This window comes from Mesoplodon bidens, assembly GCF_964165515.1.
Source record: "Mesoplodon bidens genome assembly, chromosome: 14".
NCBI classification, from domain to species: Eukaryota; Metazoa; Chordata; class Mammalia; order Artiodactyla; family Ziphiidae; genus Mesoplodon; species Mesoplodon bidens.
The window spans coordinates 62,706,454-62,732,517 of NC_138170.1; the positions used below are offsets into that span (position 1 = coordinate 62,706,454).

General features: G+C 39.9%; 1 protein-coding gene across 7 annotated transcripts in view; it reads right to left on the reverse strand.

The window, feature by feature from the left end:
* The window catches only part of LTBP1 (latent transforming growth factor beta binding protein 1), a 424,505-nt gene that overhangs the window by 225,341 nt on the left and 173,100 nt on the right, over window positions 1–26,064 (reverse strand). The gene's annotated exons all lie outside the window — the stretch shown is intronic.

The window sequence follows — 26,064 nt, forward strand, 5'->3', positions numbered from 1 at the left end:
CTCCTTTCTTACTTCTCTCCAATATGTTCTCTCCATAGCCTGGCTAGAATGTACTTTCTGACATGTATACTTAATTAGCTCATTTCCCCATATCTACGGCTATCACGTAAAAAAAAAAAAAATCCTGTTTTCTCAACGGAATTTGGGTAATAAGCCCATGGGCTGCCTCACGGGGTTTGCAGTGAGCGTCAAAGGCCTGGCTCATGGTAACAGTGCATTAAATGCCAGGTGCTACCAGTCTTACCTCCACCATGTCCTGCCTCGGGCATTTTAGACCGCAAAACTGATCTACCTGAGTCCTGAAACATACCACTCTCTCTCCCCTGAATCCAAGCCAAGGCACATGTCACGCCTCTGGCTAGATTTTGGAAGAATTCCTCTTCCCTCTTCTTCCGTTGCTGGACCTAAACCCCCCTCCAGGTGCCCCCCTTCAGCGAGGCCTCCTGTGACCCTCCGTGAGGTTCAGGTGCTCCTGCCTTCCCTGCACCTGGAGTGCTCTGAGTAGGTGCCCAGTAAACGTCAGTGATTTGAAAGCACCTCAGTGGGGCCAACTCTTCAGCCTTCTGACAGAAGCCAGAAGACCCAAGGTTAAAGTCTCTGGGTTTCTACAGGGACCAAGTAAGAATGTTTTTCCCAATACAGCTTTGTGTGTTCCTTTTTGTTCCAAATGACACCAAAATATGTAACATTTGAAGTGACAGTTTTCAGCTAGCATTCCATGGTATTTTAGACTCTGCTTCCAATGCTTTTTCCGCTAAATAGATAGCAGCAATCCTGGAAAGATTCTTCTGCTACCTTAGTCCCAACCCTCTAATTGTCTTTACGACTTTCAATATTCCATCCAGAATACTTTAAAAGCCATGTTTTGTATTCTTTCCATCATTTTTAACGTACTGGCATATTTCCAGTGTTAAGTGATAAAGCTCTTAAAGCTTCCTATTTCTTAGGTCTAAAATGAACATTATCTCACTCTCTTTACCAAAGCCCTTCTCTTTTGTCTGTATCCGGCAGGTCTCTTCTGGATTCTCCTTATTAATTCTCCAATTAATTGCTAGCTTACTTTGTTGTTCTTTTTAAAAAAAAGCAAGAAAACTACAATAAAATTTCATAAATATTTTACTAATATTTCATTTTTGAATATGAAGCTTCTATCACTGGGAGAGAAAGGCTATACATGTGGATAAACTTACAGCTTATTCATAATCTTTATGAGTGATTTATGATTAGATCTTCCAGCTGTTAGCACGCTGATCAACCGCCAAGCAGAGGAAAGACACTGAATCTTACTTGTCAAAAATACGTGTACATGCCACGGAGCAACCAAGCCCGCGCGCCACAACTACTGAAGCCCGCGCGCCTAGAGCCTGTGCTGATATACAACGGGAGAAGCCACTGCGATGAGAAGCCCGGGCACCGCAACGAAGAGTAGCCCCCGCTGCCCGCAACTACAGAAAGCCTGTGCGCAGCAACGAAGACCCAACGCAGTCAAAAAATAAATAAATAAAATTTTAAAAAATAATAATAACAGCACCAATCCATAAAAGTTGGTGTTTAAAATATATATATGTGTGTGTGTAATCAATGGGGTCTAGATTAGGAAAGCTTAAACTTGATTTGAAGGCTAGAACAGAATTTCTGCTTTCACCATTAGCATAAAACCATAGAGTTCTTACTATTAAAATGGAAAATTCAGGTTTTCATAGTCCCGTACCCCAGGGAAAAAGGAAAAACCAGAGATTGATAGAATTTTCCAAGTAATTATTAGATATATGATCACGATATCCAGTCAGAATTCCTAAAGCCAAGAAGAAAAATGATGATTAAGGAAGAACTCAGTTTGATTTTTAAGAGGTTATTTGGCCACTACCTTTATATAGGTTCACTTATTATGTATGAATCTACTGACACACATACAAACAAATGCAAGTCTACTAAACATTCACAATTGATAAATGTCATCCTCTATTTCTAGTACCTTAAATTCAACACTTCAGCCACAAAAGGTAGATAAGAAAGACACTACTGTGTCCCTTCAAATTTGCTTTTCTGAGCCAAACAAGTTATTTATATCTGGCTGTCACTCTATCCTGAAAATGATGAGTCTAACAAGTTCCTCACCATGTGTTTTTCAGGCTCTTGTAAGGCAATCAAAGAATGCTAGCAAGCATGCTCACTTTTACCAAGTCACTCCATTCCCATCTGAAAGGAGCAATTCAAAAGCCATGAAGGATACAGGACAAAAAAAAAAAAAAAAAAAAAAAAAGAATTCAATGAGAACTGTCTAGAAGTACAGAAGACATTATTCAGTAACTAACCAAATGATTCAAAATTTATAAAACTGGGGCTTCGCTGGTGGCGCAGTGGTTGAGAATCTGCCTGCCAATGCAGGGGACGTGGGTTCAAGCCCTGGTCTGGGAAGATCCCACATGCCGCGGAGCAACTAGGCCCGTGAGTCACAATTACTGAGCCTGCGCGTCTGGAGCCTGTGCTCCGCAACAAGAGAGGCCGCGATAGTGAGAGGCCCGTGCACCGCGATGAGCAGTGGCCCCCACTTGCCGCAACTAGAGAAAGCCCTCGCACAGAAACAAAGACCCAACACAGCCAAAAATAGGAATTACGTTAAAAAAAAATTTATAAAACTGATCATCAGTAAAGTTATCAACTGAATGTTTATTCCAAGATGCAGATTCTTTAATATGCCCAACATAAACCTGTTGAAAAGTTTCCACTTAATTTGTTAATAAATTAAAATATATTAACCTTTTTCAGCTAATATATTTAATATATAAAAGCGATGGAAATAACATACCTATCTGAAAATGCTTTAATGCCACTCTTGACATTACTTATCCATATGAAAATATTTGTTTGCAGAAGGCAAGAACAATAAAGTTTCAATAAGGAAATGGCTACATGGCCTCTACACAAAGGAAAGGTACTAACAATTGTTGGACTTCTACTCTTTTACAGGGTACTATGTTCACTATCCCAGCTACTCCTTCAAGCAACTCTGTGAATGACATAATTTTATACCAACTTATAGAAGAGTTAACAGATTCTGAGACATTTTGTTTTCTTCCCAAAATGGTAGAATTGACATTCAAAGTCTACCACGCTATCTATCTCCAAAGTGTGCATATTGCCCCAGCAGATTTTAGAGAGGCCAGGAGGGGATGGAAAGGCCCAGTCATTATTGCTATGACCAGGGGGCTGCTGCAAACACCCATGGAAGCAGCAGCTGCAGTGTAGGTGCTATAGTCTCTCCTCCTCTACCTTTAACAAAAATTACTTGTCTACCATGGCTCTTGCTGGGCCTAGAAAGAGACTCTGAATCCTTCTCAACACACTACACTGGTCAGTCACAGGTAGAGTTGGGTAAAATCTACTTTCCATTCCAAAGTACTGCAATCGTCAATAATGAGACAGAATAGTTGCTACTAATCACAAGGGCTAAACACCTAGTTGACAGTGTGCTTGTCTACAATATGTAGTTATTCTCAACAGTGATGAAAAAGCCTATTTCTATAGTAGGTCAGCCCACTGTACTGAATTCCCATACTTTTCAATTTACTTTACTAATCATTATTAGAGAAACAACATAAAGATGTGGTGTCTCATCTGTAAAAGCTTAAAAGCTAGCTAGAGGAAACCAAACTTACACAGGCATTCAAGCTCTTGGGAGGGCCACCCAAGGATGCTGACACAATCAATCAAAATACTCCCTTGGAAGTAGCGTTGCCCTAACCACATGAATGATCTGCTCAAAAATAATTCCAAAGCACTTGGATTCCATTAATTTCAAGTTCCGCTATTCATCTACCAACAATTAAAAGGGGCCAGCCTCCTCAACACCCTAATAAATTTTCTCCATGTGGCTACAGAAATGGAAATTGTCCACAATAGTTATTTTTAAAATTGGATTCAGTATTACAGTTCTCTGGGATTGAGTACTTTAATCTGCTAGGCCTCTGTTTTCTAATTAGTAAATGGGAATAATATACCTATTATTCTCAGGATGAAAAGAAATTTTATGTGAAAATATCTAAAACTATGATGGGTACAGCGAAGGTACTCAATAAACATGAGTTTTCCTTTCCTTCCAGCTCTGGACCAGATCTTTCCCCATGGTTTTACTCTGGGAATTTTTCCTCAATAATCCATCCAGTTATCACACAGGAAGCTAAAGCAGCCTAAATTGGACCAACCCATAATCCAAGAGGCAGAGTCAATAAGCAGCATCAGTAGGGGCCTTCAAACAAGCATGGCCACTGGTGTTCCTATTTTTAAAGATATTATTTAAAGACTTGAATAATCAGACACAATAAGATACAGATAAGGAACAGAAATTCTTTAACAATAGAACTAGTGATGTGACTTTTAAAAGGTGCTGGACAGGAAGTGCTGGCAGTGGTGGCTTTTTTGATAACTCAAACTCAACAACTTGGTTAAGTGGCTGCTGAACTGGCTGAGCCTTGATTTTACAGCAAGCACTCAAGTTTCAGAGGGACTATTATCATTAATTTAGCTGCAGCCTGGAGGGACCCATATTTCCTATTATTTTCAATAGGAATCCCTTGAGTCACAGGGCCACAGCAGGAGCAGGCTGCTCTCTGTGAAGACTAGCAGGGCTCAGTCAAGGCCAAGGGGAGGGAACCAAGCTAAGTGCAGCTGTTGCTACTATGGCCACAGCTCACTAGGCTGCAGCTTTGTTCCCTCACTCACAGAGGCACACTCAGGGCCAGGAGATTAAGCAGACCCTAAGCCCCCTGCATTCCCATCTCATTGCATTCTGTCTGGCCATGAAACAAAGCAGCACAATAGACATTTTTCATCTCACCTTAAATGAGCTCTCCAAACAAATGTGTTTCCTGTCTCACTCTATGATGTGCTAAACTAAAAATGTGTCATCATTCTGCAGAAAAGAAAAAAGGTACACTCTGTGTTTCTGCCATTTTGAAGAAGACCAATCGTTCTTTGTCTTCAGTTACCCAGCATTTAGGTACGCTATGATGCATTTGAAGCATCAGGGTTATCGGCACCACCATACCTTTGTTATGACTCTACACTTCACCATGAATTCCTCTCTTTTCTCTCATTTTCTGTCGATTGAAAGAGACACTCTTAAGGGCTTGCTCAAATGCCACCTTCTCCAATAATAATAGCTTGGTCTCCCCATCCAGAAAAAAAAAAAAAAAAGAATCAGCGTTATAGAGGAGAGAGGGAAGAAGAGGAGATAGGAAGGGAAGATGCATTGATTTCTGGTGTTTAAGAGTTATTGCCAGGGGACTTCAGTTTATATTTTAAATTCCAGGAAGTCGAAGTGTTCTGGGTAATACATGTGAATCACTGGAAAGAAATCTTTCATTTTCTGGCTAGAAGGTGTCTCCTTTGATAACCACAATGTCCATGAATCATCGGTACTTTATTACTCGACTTTCCCTAAATGAGCTAAGAAAATGTCACTCAGGATCCCTCTAGGAATTAGCTAGGGAAAAGCGTCTCAGACCTGAGCTCATCTGAAATTTCCTCTCTCGGTTTCTTCTCTGGGTTAATTCCAGAAAGTGGTAAAGAATTGGGGCATCCAGTCCTTACCAAGCCCTGCAGAAGGGGCTATGGGTGGGGAGTAGCCTTCTGTGGCTGGGACTGGAGGACCCGCCTGCCAATGCCCCGGGATGTTCCTTCTGCATGACTACTTGTAGTTTTAATTCTTAATCCCTGGATATCTGAATTTGGTATTCTACACATCACTCTATCTAAAGTTTATACAGCATAGTCTACTCATTCTTTTGTTGAGCAAAGGTTCATAGTGATTGAGGAATACTGTCTTATTTATGTTTTTTTGAGTATGGTCAGTCTATCTTTGCCCAATTACCCAGTGACTCTCACCCTCACCTTATTTGGGTGGGAAGGGGGTGGGTAGGAAGTGGCTGGAGCAGAATCCCTCTCGATACTCCACTCTTGTACATTCAAGCTGAGTTAGAAATCGCCACACAGGGGCAATGGCCAACAAAAGGCCACTTTACAAAATCTCCAGATATAATAACCTTACAAAAACAATCTCATTTGGCAATGCAATGAGAATCACAAGGCGGGGTCTGAATCTGAGCTCTGCCACTAGCTGTGACCTTAAGGTCATCCCCTTCCCTCTCTGGGCCTCAATTTTCTGATGTGTAAAATGAAAAGGGTGAACTAGATGTTCTCTAAGCCACTCCCAGTGCTAAGGGTCTGGCATTCACTTCACGAAACAAATCCCCAAAGATTTCCAAGAAATGATGACCCCTCATGAGCACGAGATTATTTGGCACAATCATACGATCATAAATTTTGACTTTTCAGAAACACACTAACGGTAAATAACACCTGTGAAATGTCAGTTTCCTTCCTTCCTTGTTTTCCGTCTTCACAGCTCTTCATTTCCATACATGTATTAGCCACATGATCATTCTATTTGCACTAATGACATCTTAAGTAAACCCAAACAATAAGTCTCTGGAATCTAACACCTTTGAAGTTTGACTTACAAATTTTTCAGCATCTGTAATTTTAAAGTTAAATTATATATTTCAAAGTCCAAGTACTTCAGGAGGGAAGGAAATCAACGTGTGCTTTCCAGGCATGCCCTGAGTCCAAATTTAAAAAACCTGCTCTTTAGTCACCAATGGAGTGACTATCAACTGTGTAAAAACCTGCCATTTGCAGAACTGTGAAGTGTTTAAATTCTTTATGAAAACCCCAAATAGTAAATTAAATGGGATCAAAGTTCGTTGGATTCTCCTAAAGTTAAAGCTATATATAGGAGAAAATAATTTCTTTGTATTAGACTTGAAACTGCAGCTAAATGATGTAAGATTAAAGTACCAGGCAATGCCATTAATTTGTGATGTTTGGTCAATTTCAACGTACACAAGTTATTCAATATATATTGGTTACTTTTGTTAATGCCAATCTCTTATATGTTACAATATGTTTAAATATGTTCAGTGTTGTAGTTTAATGAACTGCATTTTGATGTAATCAAATGTATGCAGTGTCATAATCAAGCAATTAATAAGAAAACTAACACCTGATTATAGGGACATTGTTCTGATCATAAAGCATTTTTTTTAAAAAAAAAACATGCTCCATATTTAACCCTCACAACAACTCTAGTATTAATCCCTCCCGTTCTAGAGATGAGGAAAGTCAGATTCACACACAGATTTGACAGAGCTCAGGCCAAGACTGATGACTGAGTGAATGACTTGAGTCAGATGCAATTAATTGAAGTATCCTGTGGGTCTATCCAAACCCAGTAGAAAGAAAATGGATCTCACAGACACATCAAATGCACTCTTTCCCCTCAAAATTCCCTTGAGGCTTCATGGCAATCCTGGCACAGAGAGGTGACTCCAAGACACCACCATGCAGGGTGAAGCACGGCCCTAGGTTTCTCAAGGATATGAGTCTCAAGTCTAGCTGTGCTATTTGCTTACTCTTCGGTCTTAGGCAAGTGACTTAATCTCCTTGTTCCTGAGTTTCCTCACCTATAAATTCATAATAAAAACCTGCTGACTCAGGCTGCTCTAAGATTAAAATGTAATACATGGAAGGTGACCAAAACAGGGCTGGGCTTGCCCTGCCTTCTTGAGAAGGCACTCAAGAAGTGTTAAGTGAAGATTTCTAATCCACTCAATATATTTATATGCCACTCAACAAAATTCAAGGCTTACCCTGGTATTCCCCATGGAGTTTGCTGTCTAAGATTGAAGAGGTGTCTCTGCAGATCAAAGGAAGATGAATTTGGTACCTTTATTTGATTTAATTTTACAAAAACAGATTTCTCTACCAACTATAAGTGGTAAGAAACAGACTGGTAAGTCTGATTATATAAAAATTCAAAATTTCCGCATGGCTGAAAAATAAAGAAAAAGAAAAAACTACCACAAGCCAAGTTAAAACACCAACAATCCAATGGAAAAGAAAAACAGGCAAAGGAGAAAAACTTTTAGACCAGTGGGTTCTCAACCAGTGGTGACTTTGCCCACAGGAGCATTTGCCAACAACTGGAGACATTTTTAGTTGTCACAACCTGGGTGCAGGGTGGGGGTGGGAATGCTACTTGAATCTACTGTGTAGTGACCAGGATGCTGCTAAACATCCTACAATGCATAGGACAGTCCCTTGAAACAAAGAATTTTCTAGCCCAAATGGGAATAATGCTGAGGTTGAGAAACCCTATTTTAGACACATGAGGAGACTCATTCTCATGCACAAGTAAAATACAAATGAGAACTCATCTATCAGCATTGCAGAGTTCAAAATGCTTAATAATCTATATTGCAAAGAATATGATGAAACAAACAATATCTCTATTGGGAGATGCAGATTAGGGTTCTAAATCCTAATTTCTCACTATTGGGAATGTAAATGATTCAGCTTTTATAGCAGATGATTTGGTAAATATCTGTTAAAATTAAATCAGAACATACCCATTGATGCAGCAATTTTGCTTCTAATAATTTATCCTCAGATAATCACACATGTGTACTAAGAATTTATTATTCACTGCAGTTTGGATGATAACAGAAAAAGTTGCAAAGGCAAATGCTGAACAATACAGTCTAATTAAATACATTATAGTGTATGCCAGCATGGAATATTATGCAGTCATCAAAAAGAACAAGGCAATGGAGGTTCCTTAAAAAACTACAAATAGAACTACCATATGACCCAGCAATCCCACTACTGGGCATATACCCTGAGAAAACCATAATTCAAAAAGAGACATGTACCAAAATGTTCATTGCAGCTCTATTCACAATAGCCCGGAGCTGGAAACAACCTAAGTGTCCATCATCGGATGAATGGATAAAGAAGATGTGGCACATATATACAATGGAATATTACTCAGCCATAAAAAGAAACGAAACTGAGCTATTTGTAATGAGGTGGATAGACCTAGAGTCTGTCATACAGAGTGAAGTTAGTCAGAAAGAGAAAGACAAATACCGTATGCTAACACATATATACGGAATTTAAAAAAAAAATGTCATGAAGAACCTAGGGGCAAAACGGGAATGAAGACGCAGACCTACTTGAGAATGGACTTGAGGATATGGGGAGGGGGAAGGGTGGGCTGTGACAAGGCGAAAGAGAGGCATGGACGTGTATACACTACCAAACGTAAGGTAGATAGATAGTGGGAAGCAGCCGCAGAGCACAGGGAGATCAGCTCGGTGCTTTGTGACCGCCTGGAGGGGTGGGATGGGGAGGGTGGGAGGGAGGGAGATGCATGAGGGAAGGGATGTGGGAACAGATGTATATGTATGACTGATTCACTTTGTTATAAAGCAGAAACTAATTAAAAAAATAAATAAATAGGGCCTCCCTGGTGGCGCAGTGGTTGAGAGTCCGCCTGCCGATGCAGGGGATGCGGGTTCGTGCCCCGATCCGGGAGGATCCCACATGCCGCGGAGCGGCTGGGCCCGTGAGCCATGGCCGCTGGGCCTGTGCATCCGGAACCTGTGCTCCACGACGGGAGAGGCCACAACAGTGAGAGGCCCGCGTACAGCAAAAAAAAAAAAAAAAAAAAAAAAAAAAAAAAAAAAATAAATAAATAAATAAATAAACTTAAAAAAAAAAGGATAACCAGTGGACCTACTATATAGCACAGGGGACTCTGCTCAATGTTATGTGGCAGCCTGGATGGGAGGGGAGTTTGGGGGAGAATGGGTACATGCATATGTATAGCCGAGTCCCTTTGCTGTGCATCTGAAACTATCACAACATTGTTAATCGGCTATACTCCAATATAAAATAAAAAGTAAAAAAAAAAAACTTTCCCCTATCAGCTATTGGTTTACCTTGAAATTCAGTCTGTATAGTGAGGGGAGTTTGGGGGAGAATGGGTACATGCATATGTATAGCCGAGTCCCTTTGCTGTGCATCTGAAACTATCACAACATTGTTAATCGGCTATACTCCAATATAAAATAAAAAGTAAAAAAAAAACTTTCCCCTATCAGCTATTGGTTTACCTTGAAATTCAGTCTGTATAGGAGAGGGAGGATAAATCCTCAATTCTTTCCCTTTACCAGTTTTCAGAGTAATTACTATTGGGTGGCTCTTTGCTTCTAGGTCTTTCCAGTGGAGAGAGTTAAGATGTATATATTTTAAGGGGAAAATAGTCATGAGTTTATACTGTTATTTCCAATTCAAAATCACTACCACTAAGCTTCTTTTACTTTCATTTTATATTTGTGTCTCTTTTGTTTTACATTGAAAATCTTGGTTCCTAATGACATCAACACAATTATATATTCATTTTATCGGGAAAAAAAAAAAAAAAGAACAAGGCAGATTTGTTGGTGCCGATATGAACTGCCAGGTGAACAAAGCACAGTGAAGTATACTAAATAAAATATTCTAGCAGTTTCAAGATTATATGCTCCCACACTCAAATTCAAGAAGAATACTCAAGAAATGGGTAAGAGTATTTGCCCCTACAAAAGAGAACTTCATTTTCACTCTAGAGTAGGCCTTCTTGTGTCTTTTAAGTTTTGTACCATGTATTACATAATCAAAAAAGCTAATTATACATATGTTTTAAAGTAGATGCCACACAAATCAACTGTTTAAAAAATCTGCCTTCAGATCTTTTAACTAATTTTAGTATGAGTCAAAAGACTGTCAGGAAAAAGAGGAACATTAAAGTGGGGCAAAATTGAAGACTAATAAAGAGATTCTTGACATCGGTACATAGGAACTCTGCTGCGGTCTGGGAAAACCACAGTGAGAATAGTATCCTGGGAGTGCAAAAATAAGGACCTGGCAGAGAGCTCCTCATGACAGGGGCTGCAAATAAACACCCCGACCTCTCTCCCGCTCCACCCGCCAATCTCCTGAAGGAAAAGGGAGCTCACTGATGCCTCTAGGGGTGCAGAGCAGGCTGGATTTCCAGCACAGGCAACTATTAAACTCTGTATTTTGACTGTTGCAGAACACTTGTGCATCTGGCTTTCTCTTTAATTCCACAGGAAGAAAAAAATTCAAGGAGCTGTTAATCCAAGTAAATTGAGATAACCCGGGGAATTGGCAAGAGATAAATGAACTCAAACATGTGTCAGATGGAAAAGCTACCTCTTCAATTACAATAAAAACTATGTTCCTTAAGTTTAAAATTTGGTTTTGACTTTATCTTCCCTGTAAGGTGATTTAAACCCTTACAGCTCCTATTTTTAATCCTAAACCACACATTTGTTATAGTTTGCAGAAGGGGTCCAGCACATTCTAAGGCATGCAGGCCTTCACTTCAGTGCTCACCACCAAAAAAAAAAAGAAAAAAAAATTAGCTCTTTATAAACTGAGTGGCCGAACCCACATCAACTCCATCCTTGCATCTCACTCCATACAAGCTGTGCTTCCTTCAGGCCACCATGGAGGCATTCTGTTTCTGGCTAAACTCTTCTCAGCACTCTGATCTAAATCACTAGGCAAGAAAAATAGAGTTATTTGTAAGTTTGTCAAATGTTTCAGGCCTCTAGTATTCTGATCAAGCTTGTCAGGCCGACCACACATCACCACACAATATATTACTAAACTTGTACAAAATCATCCTTTGATTTAAAGTGGAAAGTGGAGCCAAAAAAGTACAAAAGGGAACACACTGTACATACTGGGAAATCATAGTAAATACTTTCAGAATAAAACATACTAAAGATAGCTTAATTCCATTTACACTTCTAAAATCATTCTCCTAAAAGGGCTTTATATTAGACAGGATAATAGCATTTTAGGGCTGTAAAAGATCTTGAACATTTACTCCTTAAACTCCTCCTTTTCCAGATGAAAAACTTAAGACTTAAAAATGAGTCTTGTCCAAATGGCAGGACCAGGACTAGAACTCAGGTCTCCCAGAAGATTCACAATTAATATCAGCTATAGATAACACTGTAATTAAACGCCTAACTTGGTAAGTGGAAATCCCAGTTTTTAAAAAATCTACCACAACAAACCAATTCAAAATTGGGCAAAAGAGGGCTTCCCTGGTGGTGCAGTGGTTGAGAGTCCACCTGCTGATGCAGGGGACACGGGTTCGTGCCCCGGTCCGGGAAGACCCCACATGCCACGGAGCAGCTAGGCCCGTGAGCCATGGCCACTGAGCCTGCGCGTCTGGAGCCTGTGCTCCGCAACGGGAGAGGCCACAACAGTGAGAGGCCCGCGTACTGCAAAAAAAAAAAAAAAAAAAAAAAAAAATTGTGCAAAGGACTAGAATAAATATTTCTCCAAAGAAGATATGCAAAAGGGTGATAAGCCCATGAGAAGAGGTTCAACATCATTAGTAATTAGGGAATCACAAATCAAAACCACAATGAGATGGACATATATACACTACCAAACGTAACATAGATAGCTAGTGGGAAGCAGCATAGCACAGGGAGATCAGCTCGGTGCTTTGTGACCACCTAGAGGGGTGGGATAGGGAGGGTGGGAGATGCAAGAGGGAAGAGATATGGGGACATATGTATAACTGATTCACTTTGTTATAAAGCAGAAAGTGACACACCATTGTAAAGCAATTATACTCTAATAAAGATGTTAAAAAAAACAGTATTTAAGAATACTCACGGTAAATAAAAATTTGTAATGCCCCCAAATCTTACAGTTCAAATGAGAAAGTTTCTTCATAAATGGAGCAGTTCTAAAAATTTACATGACAACACCAATAAAGAGTTGTGAAGATGAACAATACTTTACATGTTGTCAATAATCAAGTATAATTTTTATCACCCTGATAAAGAAAGGACTTAATTATGTTTCTCTTTTCTCTGTAGAAAATGATATTGCAGAATTGTTGTCACAAATCATGCAACCAAAATGTAGGTTAAAAGGTATTTCAGAGGTGTGTTGAGCATTTAAATAATAAAAAATAGTGTGTTATTTTTCTGGAAAAAAAAAACCACAATGAGATACTACTTCACATCCACTAGGATCCTATTACCAAAGGGGGGAGAAAAAGGAAGTACTGGTGAGGACACGGAGAAATTAGAACCCTAGTGCGCTGCTGGTAGAAATGTGAAATGGTGCTGCCACTGTGGAAAACAGTTTGACAATTCCTCAAAAAGTAAACAGAATTACCATATGATCCAGCAATTCCATTTCTAGATATAGACCTCAAAGAAATGAAAGCTGGGCTTCCAACAGCACTTGTACACCCGTGTTCATAGCAGTCTTTTTTACAGTAGATGGAAACAACTTAAACGTCTGCCAACAGATGAATGAATAAACAAAAGGTAGCATATACATACAACGAAGAATTATTCAGCCTTAGAAAAGGAATTTTGACACACACCACAACATAGAGGAATCTTGAAAACATTACACAAAGTGAAATAAGCCAGACACAAAAAGACAAATGTTGTATGATTCCACTTATATAAAATACATAGAATAGGCAAATTTATAGGGACAGAAAATAGAACAGAGGTTATCAGGGACCAAGGATGGAGAGGGATGGGGAGTTATTGTTGAATGGGTATTGAGTCTCTGCAAAAATGAAAAGTTCTGGAAATGGAGAGTGGTCATGGCTGTACATCATTGTCAATGTACTCAATGCCTCTGGAGTATACACTTAAAAATGGTTAAAATGGTAAATGTTATATTTTACCACAACTAAAGAAAAGATACAACAGAAAAAATCAGCCACGTGAATTATATGTTTGGGGTCTTATGAAGATAAGCAATAAAATATATCACCGCTATATTGACGGAATTAAGAACAGGCATTTCATTCAAGTGAAAAAGCACCAAAGAATCAACTGTGAAAATTCCAAGTTTCCTGGGCAAGATGACCAACACATAACAGAAAACTGCTATAGGAGGTTATAGGCAGGTGAAGGCCATGTCTTTACTCGCTCCCTAGTGCTCTTGATCCGTCCAAAAGTGAGCTCTTGAAAAAAGTGATATATACTTCATTGTCCAGCTAACCTAGAGTGTTTGGGCCATGGAAGTTTTTCTTTTTTCAACAAGTTAAATAATATGTCAGACTTTTAATGCTTGGATAGTTTTTTCTTTCAAACTTGGCAACACGACCCTTCAAAAGGCATGTGTAAAGACATTTGGGTTACAAATAACAAACCTGTACCCTCCCAAGGTGCTGTGTTTATTTGAACATGTGATGATGCTATCGTTCAAATAAACACACTTGGCTTTCTTTCCTTTCCCAACAGCCATAGCACAGACACTTTGCAAACGGGTATCCACAGTAGCAGTGGTTAGTGTTGAAAAGTGGTTTCTATTATACAATCACTTCTGAGATGTGCTTTTTTTTAAAAAAATGCCTCCTGTGCTAAGTGTTTTCCCATTTGTTATTTCTTCAGTTTCTAAAGAATCCTCATAATAAAGGCCAATCAATCCTACTTGTTGAGTCATCCTGAGATATCCCAAACCATCTCGATCCTTGCACCCTCTAAAATCCAACGAGATCTCATATAAACAGTCAAATGCAAATGAAGCCTACAGAAGCCAGGGTCCAGTTTATTAGGGAACACACGTATGAGGAGGGCTGAAAGAGCTGTCAGTTTGAGACCCAGAATCATCACAAACAGAATACATTTGTGTCAAAATGCTGGAGGTTTTACCTAGAGAACTACCTGGAGATTTAAGAGGGAGGGTTCTCCAGGGACCCAGACAAAATTACCAGAGTGTGGGTTCAAGATGTTGTCCAATGGAGAAAAAGGCAATGCTTACAGCAGAGCTTCTTAACTTTGGCACTGTTGACGTTTGCAGCCAATAATTCTTCGTTGTTGTGGGACTGTCCTACGCACTGTAGGCTACTTAGTGGCATTTCTGGTCTCTACCCATTACATGCCAGGATACCTCCCCCTCCCAGTTTGGACAACCAAAAACGTCTCGTAACCCCGTCAAATGTCTCTCCTGGGAAGCCAAACTTCTCCTGGTGGAGAACCATGAGACAAACTCAACTTTCCCCTTCCTATCCGCATTATGGGTGTGAACCAGATATTTCAGAGGAAGAAAGGAAACCGAGGGAGCCCCCAGCTAAGGCTATGACTACTGGATGTACCTAAAATAAGAGGATCTCAGAGACAAAGACACAGAACCCATGTGTCGGTCGACGACACTGGAAAGAGGAAGAGGCCACACTGAAGGAAATACGGAGGGCTTTTGGTGGCACAAAGAAAGGGGAGTTTCAGCTCTACTGTCCCAGCTAATAAATTCATGTGGACCACTGTCCACTAATTCAACTTCTCTACAGTGTTGGAAGTGCTCTCAAGCACCATGATCATAAGTCAAAATCCAGGCACTGTGGATAGGAAAGTTCAGAATAGAGATCTTATGTTATCAGAAAGGACGATGACAGGTTTAGTCAACTTGATATCATTCAAGTGCATCTTCTCTTAAAGACCAGCCTAAAATACTTTCAAAATGTTTAATGCTCCCAATGATTGTCCCACCTCACCACCATAAACATCTTTACACAGGTGAATTCACTCCTCCCTCCAGAGGCTTCATTAAGTCACCGCCAATCTCTAACGAAATGGACAACTGGCTATAATTCTGCTTCTGTGAGCGATGAAAACTCCCATTCAAAATGATCAAAAAGGACAAAAATGGCACACCCAGGGGGGACATGCAGAGCAAGATAGGCTGTAAAGACACCGGAGGCCTCCAACTTGAGCCCTGTCCACAGCCGCCTGGGATATGTCAGCTTGACTCAGCACTGACTTCTCATAAAGGCTTGTTATTTGTGAATGAAGATGAAAGGAACCATTCACCAGCCACCACCAAATGTTAGGTTTTCTTGTCTTAGATTTTGTCTTGAGGGAAGAGAGAACAGGACCTGATTTAAATCAGACCCTGACTTAGCCGCTGTGATTGCTGCATACCCAAATATTCAAACTCAGCCACCATTGGAGATCAGATTTCAAATAACCAGCTAAAATAGAGCCCAGAACTCTTGAATCCCAACCCAATTTCTAGGATAGACTATTAGGCAAATTGGGCACTATTAGTCCCTGGTGCAGTATGTTTCTAAGAGTTAATTTCCTTAAATGAGATCCCTCAGAATTCTAAGGTTTTCAAGTAACTGCCAGGTAAAAAGAAGAAATACTTCTTCTGGCAGAAAATGGTCTATAATATGATGAAGTTTGACAGAAGGGAAATGATAATTACTGTATGAACAGCACAGTCAGGAGTCTTTTACCAAATAAGGTTATGATTTCTGCAATGAGTGTATTTCAATGAAAGAATATTTTCAGCCTGAAGAGCCTAGCTTCTTTTTCAAAAATGGTAGAATAAATTTTGTTTAATACTAATGCATCTATTTATCAAGTACACAACTTTGGCATGAACATTATTTTTTTCTTTTCCATATAGCATGATGGTTTTTCGGGCACATTATAGGACTCTCAGATGTTCCTAATTACCCTGTGTGTACACCCAATAAAACAGCTGGCTCAAGATGTTATTAATACCACAAGAAGATCCAAAGGACTCATAAATCACCCTTCCTTTAGAAAGGGACAATGCAGTGGCAAAAAGTGACATATTTTAATCTTGCTAAGTAGACTTAAGTATGTTCTAGTGCACTTTCCTAATTTGCCAGGAAAAGGGCAGTGGTCTGCTTTCCTCACTGCAAAGGATTTTAATGTCAAGTTTCCCTTTTACCTCTTCTAGGGAAAATTTGATGAAAATTAGGCTGAGTTTTTGTACTAGGAAAGCTTAGAAAGTCCCCATAATCCAGAACAAATTTTTATTGAATCTGATGGGCATCTGAAGTTTGGTCTCAGAGTGAAAAAATCTCTCATTACTGCATAAAGTTCTTTCTTTTTTTCCACCAAATCTTACAAAAAGCCAACACTGCAGTCACGCCAATTTTTCAGTAATTATTGCATGAGTCTAAATTCAAGATAATAGAGTCAAGCAGTAAGCCATTCCTTAAACCCATACCCTTTAACTCAACAGAAAATTGAGTTTTAATAAGTGCATCAGTGAGAGCATTACATTAAATTGGCAATAGAAGGGCATCTGGCTCATCTCATTTTCTTTGTGATATAACTTTGGGAAATAAATCACAAACAAACTTCCTCACTAACTTCATCCTTCCCCATTTGGTAGTTATTTTATTTTCCTGGACTGCATAGACTGAAGAGGACTGTGTGGCTGCCCTCAAAAACATTTTCACATCATCTGTGATGTTAGTTCCAAGAGGTTTTTCCAACAATATACAAATTCATTATTCCTCCTCCACTTGGAAAAATTATATATACCTGAATATGACAAGCTGGTACAAATGTTCGACTTTTAGACAACAGATGCAAAACTGAGCCCAACTCATAAGCCAATAAATGCTGCAGGTATATACTGTATCACATAAATATGACTTCAATATCTATTTTAAGTCCAGCAGCATCTTTAATTTGACTCCAACCTAGGAGTCCAGAGGTAAATGACACAGATGACCGCCAAGTGAACAGCACAAAGCAGGATCAAATGTTATAATCCTACATCTCTGGGGATGCCCCATCTCTTCAAGATGATTACTTTTCCTCCTGACCATAGCTTTTGATTCCAAAGCTTGCTACGTTGTTTGAATGCTCTCACCCTTGCCAGCAGGCTTGGCAACATGCAAGAGCCTCCTGGGTAAGCAAGTGAACCCCTCAAGGAGGTGGTACATGATCCGAGGCAGAGGTGGGCACAGTGCTAGTAGGTTGTCTCTGCCATGTGATGATGGTAACTGACAATACTTTGTGGGTAGTCTAACCCGCCCAGAGCGAGCCTACATGTAAGTAAAGAGCCTTCTGCGCACTAGTGGAGTTGGTACTAGTAGAGTGCCAACATGAAGGAGTACTAGAAACATCCTCCTGTGTCTTTCTTGATGCTACTGTGCTATAGGGATCAGGAAACAAAGGAACCACCGTCTCTGTGTGACACAGGTAGCACACCCTATCCAGGAAAGGGAAGTACTCTCCCCAAGTTCACAGGAGGTAGGGTTTGCTAATTAAGAGCAGGATTGGTTATTTTCAGAAGTAGAGAAAGATCTTCAAGGCAATCCAAGGGACCCACATACACCACCAGCCTGCTGCTTCTCGTGAGCCCCAGAACAGTTCTACAGGAAGGTCAAGGCATTATCAGATTCATTTTACCAGCGTGGAATCAAAGAGGTTCAATCACCAGCCCAGGGTCTTGGGACCAGTCAGTAATACACCTGAGCTAGACCACCGAGTGTCAACAGGCATGGTAATGACTAGAGGCAAAATAGGAAAAAAAAAAAAATAGCACAGACAGAAGTGTTTGAAATAGAACTTGAGGTTGTTCCTTAAAAGACTGTCAGTATTTAGATAGACGCAGGATGGGAAGCAGGAATGCCGTGCAGTGGGAAACTGTACTAAAGGTATGGAAATCTAACTGCACTTTGCCCTGAGTAGAAAGAACACTGCAGTCAGTGTTAAAAATGTAAAATCCAAACTCCAAGCACAGTGTTACAAAGGTGCCCTTTTTCATGCATCTTGCAGATACTGGAATGTGTTCTCTCCTGTGACCCCAAGCCCTGTAGAGACTTCTCAGATGATTATTCTGCTCCTGCGATTTCAGTTGCCCAAGAAGTCCCGAAGAAGCTGTGCTGGGTAGGTGTGTACATGCCACCCTCACGTGGGCACCTGCAGAGACAATGTACTCTGTCAACCAGAATGAGTTAAGCATCTCCCAAGTGAGGTACTACACCAGCGCTGGGGACACCAGCGTGAAGCAGACAGGGCCCTGTCCCCAGTCTGGAGCTCAGTGGAAGAAATAGGCATGGCAACAAGTAAGGGAAGTGAGGCTCTGTAGCCTGAGTGGTGCTTGGCTGACTCTTGCAGAAGCAGTGGGTGATGCCCAGGCAGACTGGGTGGGGGAGCACACCCCCCAGGCAGAGGCATCAGTGTGAACAGAGGCACAGAAGGCTTGGAGCACTGGGGGACCTTGGCACCCCTAGAGGCTCAGTTTGGCAGAAGCAGAGAGAAAGGGGCACAGCCAGGGGGCCAGGCGGCAGCTGATCCTGGAGGGGCCCCGTGTGCTATGCTAAGCAGTCTGGAGTTTTCCAAAGATCATTCCACATGCTCAAGCTGACAGACTAGGAAAGAACACATGCTTTGTGACATTGTGTTGCAGACTCCAAGGAATTTTGAAAGGTCATTTATCCTAGGCTAGCCTAGCAAGACTCCTTTAAGAAGTCCCATCCACCCCCATGATACAGGCCAGACATAGCTTAAAAGCAGCAATCGATCACACATGACTTTCTCACAGAGCCAGCAGACTGCTGAACCCTCTTTTACCTAAGGTATATTTTTTTTAAACTGTTCTGACTACAGACATACTTTCTCTACTACCCACTCTGATGCCCCTCACTTTCCTGGCTTCAGGAATCTGCATCTTCAATCAAATAGCACCCCATTTTCTCCCAATTTTGGCTTTTAGGGTCAACCTATTGCTCTTCCTTGGTCCGACCAACCCCTGGAACTACCTTTCCATGAAGCTCCCTTCCACTCACTACCCTCCCCCTAACACACACACACACACACACACACACACACACACCCCTCATAAACAAAATGGATTTTATTTCCCTTACTTAAAAGCTCCAGCCAAAAATCATGTCATCTGTCTTTTACAAAATAATGTTGAAGAAAGAAGTGACACAGCTTTTTTGGTAATTTGTTTCTACATCTAAGACCCTATCCTTTTTTTTTATTATAAATAACCAAGATTCCTTTTGCAATAATTCCAGGACCATTTTTCCACCCAGGGGACGAGACTTGCTTGGCTCTATCCTCTGTACATGAGGCTCTTTATCTAAAGATATTATTAAATATGATTCCCTGATACCATACACATCACTAAAACCTAACCCAAAATGACATTTGGAAGAGTATGAATAAATGCTTCTCACACCAGCCTTTGGAGAGGCTCTACAGTTTAAATAAAAAAACAAACACAGTCACAGAGTTAGATTATTAAGTGTGTGATGTTCCCTCCAAGAGCTCATCACTCACACTTCATTTAAGTCTCTGCTTACGTAGCATCTAACCAGGGAGCCCTTCCTAACATGCCCGAAATAGTGATCCATACCTCCCACCAACACTCCCCATGATCTTCCCTCTCTCAACTTTTTATTTCTTCATGACATCTATCACTACCTGACATTATATCATATATAATGTTTCTGACAGTATATTTTTGATAGTATACATCTGACAGTAATGTACACTCTTTTGTCGTTTTTAAAAATTTTGGTCGAATACATGTGACGTAAAATTTACCATCTTAACCATTTCTAGGTGTACAGTTCAGTAGTGTTAAGTATTATATATTCATATACTCTCTCGAATGTTACCTTCAAAACTGAAATTCAGTACTCATGAAATAATTCCTTATTTCCCCCCTTCCACCAACACCAGCAAGTACCATTCTCTTTCTCTAAGAATCTGACTATTCTAGATATTTCATAAGTGGAATCAGAGTATTTGTCTTCTCGTGACTGGCTCATTTCACTCAACATAATGTCCTAAAGGTTCATATATTATTGATATATAGCCACATGTTTTTAATATAGCAGGAGAGCAAGGACTTTGCCTATTTTATTCATTGCTATATATTCCTAAAGCTTAAACCAATTCCTGGCACATAGTAGGTGCTCAGTAAGTATATGGTAGATGAATAACGTTGCCTTTTAAGGGTGCTTCACAACTTAAATAAAGGCAGTGCTCAACATTATGACATTTACTCAGTATTAGAAGATAATTTTATGAGGCTAAATATATTTTGGAGTAGCTGCACAAGTTCGTAAGCACTCTAACTTGCCCAAATGAAAGGCAACCATTTTCTTAGTATTGTATTGGCTAATCTTTAAAAAACATAAAACCTGTACAATGTGTTAAGGGGAAACTATATGCACCAGTTCAAAGAGTGACATGTTGCCTTTCACTGGTTTCTGTGCTGGATAAACACCAAGGGATCCAAACAATGATAAGAAGGTGAAGGACTCAGTGTCTGAACTAAGCCGCTCCCCAAAAAGTCTCAATGCTTCTCCCGACTGAGCAGTGATGTTGGTTTATTTAATGCCTCATTGAGAGTGAATTTTTTTCCATCCTTATGAGGAGAACCTACCTAATGAGTGTAGCATCAAGGACGCTTCCATTCCACCCCAAAACACTGTAGTATTGAGTTGGCTTTCTGACATACATGGGGAGATTCCCAGTGTAGGGCAGCAAAGGAACCTCACAATAGGTGAAAGCATCTAGAGGTTGTCATCATTACCATGGGCTGTTCAGAGCTTATTTAGACTATTAGATCACTAGTTTCCTGCCTAAAAAACTGAGAAACCTTCCCTCTCTCTTTTTCAGAATGATAAATATCAATGTCCCCTTTTCAGAGAACTTCTTCAGTAAGTTCTGAAAGAGTAAAAGACAAATTCCTAAGCTTGAAATTCAAGGTGCTCCACAGCCGTGCCCCAGTCTACCTTCCCAGACTTGCCATCCAGGATGACTGCCTTTCATGCTTTCACCAGTAAATGCAACTCCTCTCAATTTCCACAAACCACCTGTGCCTGCAAGTCTCCATGCCTCATTCAAATGGGTAAATTCTTCCTTCCCTTATCAACTTTACCAATCCCTTCCCATCCATCTTTATTTTGGAACGTATCATTGGGTCAAGTTGCACTGCCCCCATCAGTCTGCCGTCAGACAACCTACTCCTACTGTGAGCCAACATGTTTAGCAGCTGGGGAGAGCACAAAGAACTGAACTGAAAAGTCCCATGCCATCCCTTCTCTCTCAAAGTATTCCTCCTCAGCTAGAAGTGGTATCTCCTCTTCTGAGGTCCTGCTATGAGCTTTCTACCTTAAATGAGGGTTATTTACATACACTCCTCATCTCCTCCTCAAAGCATAAGTTCTTCAAGGGCAGCTTTACGATTTTCTTGTCCTGGAAAATCTAGCACAATGTTGTCTACATAATCACTTAACACATGGTCATAGGAGGCAACACAGGAAGAGAAGAGGTTTTTAGACTCTGGAATAAGAAAACCTGACTTAAAGTCACCTTTGATCAAACCACTAAAGCCTTGGTACTCACATCTATAAAATATGGATACTACCATTTACCTCTCTCAGGGGAAGCAAGCACCAAGTGAAATAACATGGGATCATAGTTTTTAAATTCTCAAATACTTTTTATCAGTATTCAATTGGTGCTAATGGAACATGAGTCCCTCATAACTCCTCAGAGAAAAGCAGCATCACATAAACCAAATGTGTTAGCTTAGCAATTGTGATTGTCTTTAAATCTCTCTCTCTACAAGTAAGATAGGCCAAGCAACAGTATTATTTTATTTGAAATATTCTACTTGTGGCAACAGAGAATTCCTATGTTCTTCTTAATAGAGAAACTTATAACTCTATAAGCAACAACTTAAAAGTCCCAGGAGGTCATCTTCATTATACCCCCCATGGAATGCAAAGAAGCCATTAAAACTGGGGATATGTTTCCATTTTGTAAAAAGGCAAAGGCAGGAAAGTGCAAGGAGGCAAAGGTCAAAATGCCAAAACAAAAGTGGTATTTAGAGTTTGCTTTACAGAAAATTCCCCTTAATGTAAATATTCTGTTATATCATGTCAGCATCACATTCACAAAAATGAGTTTATCTTAGAATCTCAGAGTACTTCCCTTGGACATCATCTTCATTCAGGCCTCACTTTTAGATCACATTAAGTAGAAGTTAAGGTTATTTCTCCCACTGAATTCCCAGGAAAAGAGAGTACATGCTTCCTTGTCACAAGAAATGCACCTGCCTCTCACATCTGACCAGCCCAGACTCATAGTCACCATAGACCAGAAAGAAAAAACAGGAGCAGCACAAAAAAGGGAGGAAGGAACCTATGTCACCCCTGTGCCTACTAAACCCACCACCTATTATCACCTGCACTGTGTGGATGAGTGACCTGAACCTGGAAAGGACAGTGAGCCAGGTAAGCACCACATCACAATAGGTGAAAGCATCTATGGACGTGATGCCAATGGACATGAAGAAGCCAATGGACTTGACCAATGGACATGAAGAAGCCAGCATTCGAACCCAGGGCTATTTGACTCCCGGTTGCTAATTCTCTGTTATACCATCCGGCTTTCCCAGAAAACCCAACTCCCTCAGGTTCTTCCTTTACTTGTCCCTCCTACACATCACAGTCAGACCCCAGAGAGTTAAAGACGACACAAGGAGACCTGGGCTCTAGTCCCAGCTAACTGAATTGCTGTGTAATGAAGGGAGACTCACTTAAGCCAGTGTACCTCAGTTTCCTTGTCCAAAAAAATGGTAACAATAATATCCATTCTACCTCTTTCAAAATAACTGGACATCACCATGGAAATGTTAAAAATTATTTCTGTTCTTCTGATCATCAAAATGGATTATTTAATTAAGGTGCCTTAACTGTGAAATCTATATGGTTTTTCCCTGTATTATTTTGACTCCTTGGGGCAGGGGTCAGCAAACGCTGGCACTGGAGTCAAATTCAGCCCACTGACTGTTTTTGTAATGCAGCCACACCCTTCCTGCACCTACCATCTCTGGCTGTTGTCACGCTACCACACAGGGTTGAGTGCTTGTGACGCACACTGTATGGGCTGCAAAGTATAAAATATTTACTATCTGGACCCTTAAAGTTTGTCAGTCCCCACCTTTTAGTAGCCTTAAATATCAGAGGCTAAAGAGTAGCTGACAAGTTACAATACATTTTGAATTGTCCTCAAACTACTGTTTTCCATGTAACACATCTTATTTGTCAAAAGATTTAACATATTGTGAATATAGTGAGAAAAAATCAATTAGAAAACCACTTCCTGTAAGTAATAAAATTATACTAAACCAGTAAATCCCCAGAAGATATCTTACATGCCTAAAAATGAATTTTGAAATTCTCTGTATTTCTAGAGAATCATAATCTCTAAATTCTACAAAATTACCATCTTCAGTAAAATAATTTTTAAAACTTGTCTGTCAGATTACCCTATATTTGAATTGAAGTACAGAAGAGAAATAGCTCAGGATATAAATGAAACAATTCCCATGATTTCCAATTTGAAACTAGTCATTACTATGCCCTCTCCCTTTTACTATTATTTTTAAAAATTAAACTACTTTGCCAATCCTTTTGTGGCAGAGTTTTAGTGCCAGTTTTGAGATTTTTTTGGTAAATAGTTGTGTTCCGTTTTGTATTTTGAATAGGCTGTGTGTATCCTGTTCCTAAACATCTGCTCTAATGCCAGAGAGGAAAGTGTGCAGCATGCTTTAACAAGTAGACTTCCTCTGCTTCTCAAAGCCTTCAAATATTTAGTTTTGAAGTGAATACACTGTAAGCCAAAAAATTACCACCCACCCAATTGCTTTGTCATTCCTACTGTAAAGGTTTATGAAAAATGCCAAAAGGAAGAGGAGCAGACATTATCGATGATGATGGAGGAAAAAAAGCAATGAGACTAAGGAAGGCAATCAAGGAAAGTAAAAATGGGAATAAGCCATTTAGCCCGTAATAACCTAATTGGGAATTGCTTTTTCTCTTCCTTGTCTATAGCTCTGTAAAATAGCTGAAAAACAATTTTGCTTATTACTGATAAAAAATCCTAGGATTTTAGAGATGGACTGAATTTTAGACATCACTAAATAGAAGCCATTTATTTTATGGATGAGAAACACTAAGGTCCAGAAATATTAACTGTCGCACCCTGTGGATTAGCTAGTTACTGGCAGGACCAGAATCTAGTTTCCTGATCATCAGTTTAACACACTTCCCATTAGACTCAGCTCTCTGTCCTGCTAAAGCATAATGTGGCATTTGGCACCTAACAGTTAAATTCTTTTAAAAAATATGCCTGAAGTACCCCTATCATAGCCAGGAAATTAACAACACCCCTTTAAATAGTATCTATGGGCACATGTTTTTTTCCAAGTATAGACTATGAAGAGCAGTGCTTTGACCTCAAAAGAAACTGGAGTCACAGTAAAACAGGAGGATAATCAAAGAGCTAATAAGGACTTCAAACTGCCTCCTTGTATTTTGTCTCGATGGAAATCAGTTTGAAACAGACACCCCCTGCCACCCCCTAGACACATGCTCTCAAGACTAAACAGCAATATTCCATAAAAAGACCAGATCTAGCCAGTGTTATTATCTGTCTGACATTCGGGTTATTCTTGTGAGTAACTCATAAAGTATCATGGGTGTCTGTGATTATTTGAGTACACATGGCAAACCATAATTGGTCAAAAAATAATAAAAGACATTTTTCCGTGACAAAAATACCATATTGCATGACAACATGGCAGTGTGACAGCATTCAGTGGTCCGCAATACTTTCTCCATTTCCAAAGTAGTAAAAAAGAAACAAGAATTTAAAAGTAAAAAGCCTTTTTGCAGTAACTACCACAGTTCATATTTAAATTATGAAAGATTAAAAGGCTTTAAGTGCTGACAGTAATCCACTAGCATATCTTCCCCCAAATCCATGTCATATATCAACTTATAATTTAGCCTTTTGATACACAGCAGAAACGTGGCAAAAGATGCAAGTCTGTATCCCTTTCTACAACTGAAATACAGATTTTTGACAATTTTTAGAAACTTTTTAGAACCTGGCTATGTATGACATACAAGTTTAAACTTAATCACTACCATCCCAATTTTATAACATGATTCAAATCTAACATAAATTCTACTTATCACTGAGCAGATAAAATTTGAAATGGATCCCTGCAAGCTGTACATTAGGGTCTTAATCTAAAGCCTCTTGCTTTCTGTCCTACTGATACCTCCCCATCACCACAAGGCTGTACACATGATAAACAATTAGGGGCAATACTCTCCTTGCCATCTCTCTCAGAAACCAAATACCAAGTGAAACATTATTCCGAAAGTAATTTAAAGGATCTCGTGAAAGCAGCCTATGCGTACTCATAGACAGAAACCCATTCAAGCAGAGAGGAGGGTGAATGGAGGGGGTGTCTAAATGCTACGAGCTCAAACTCTAGTCGGTAAGG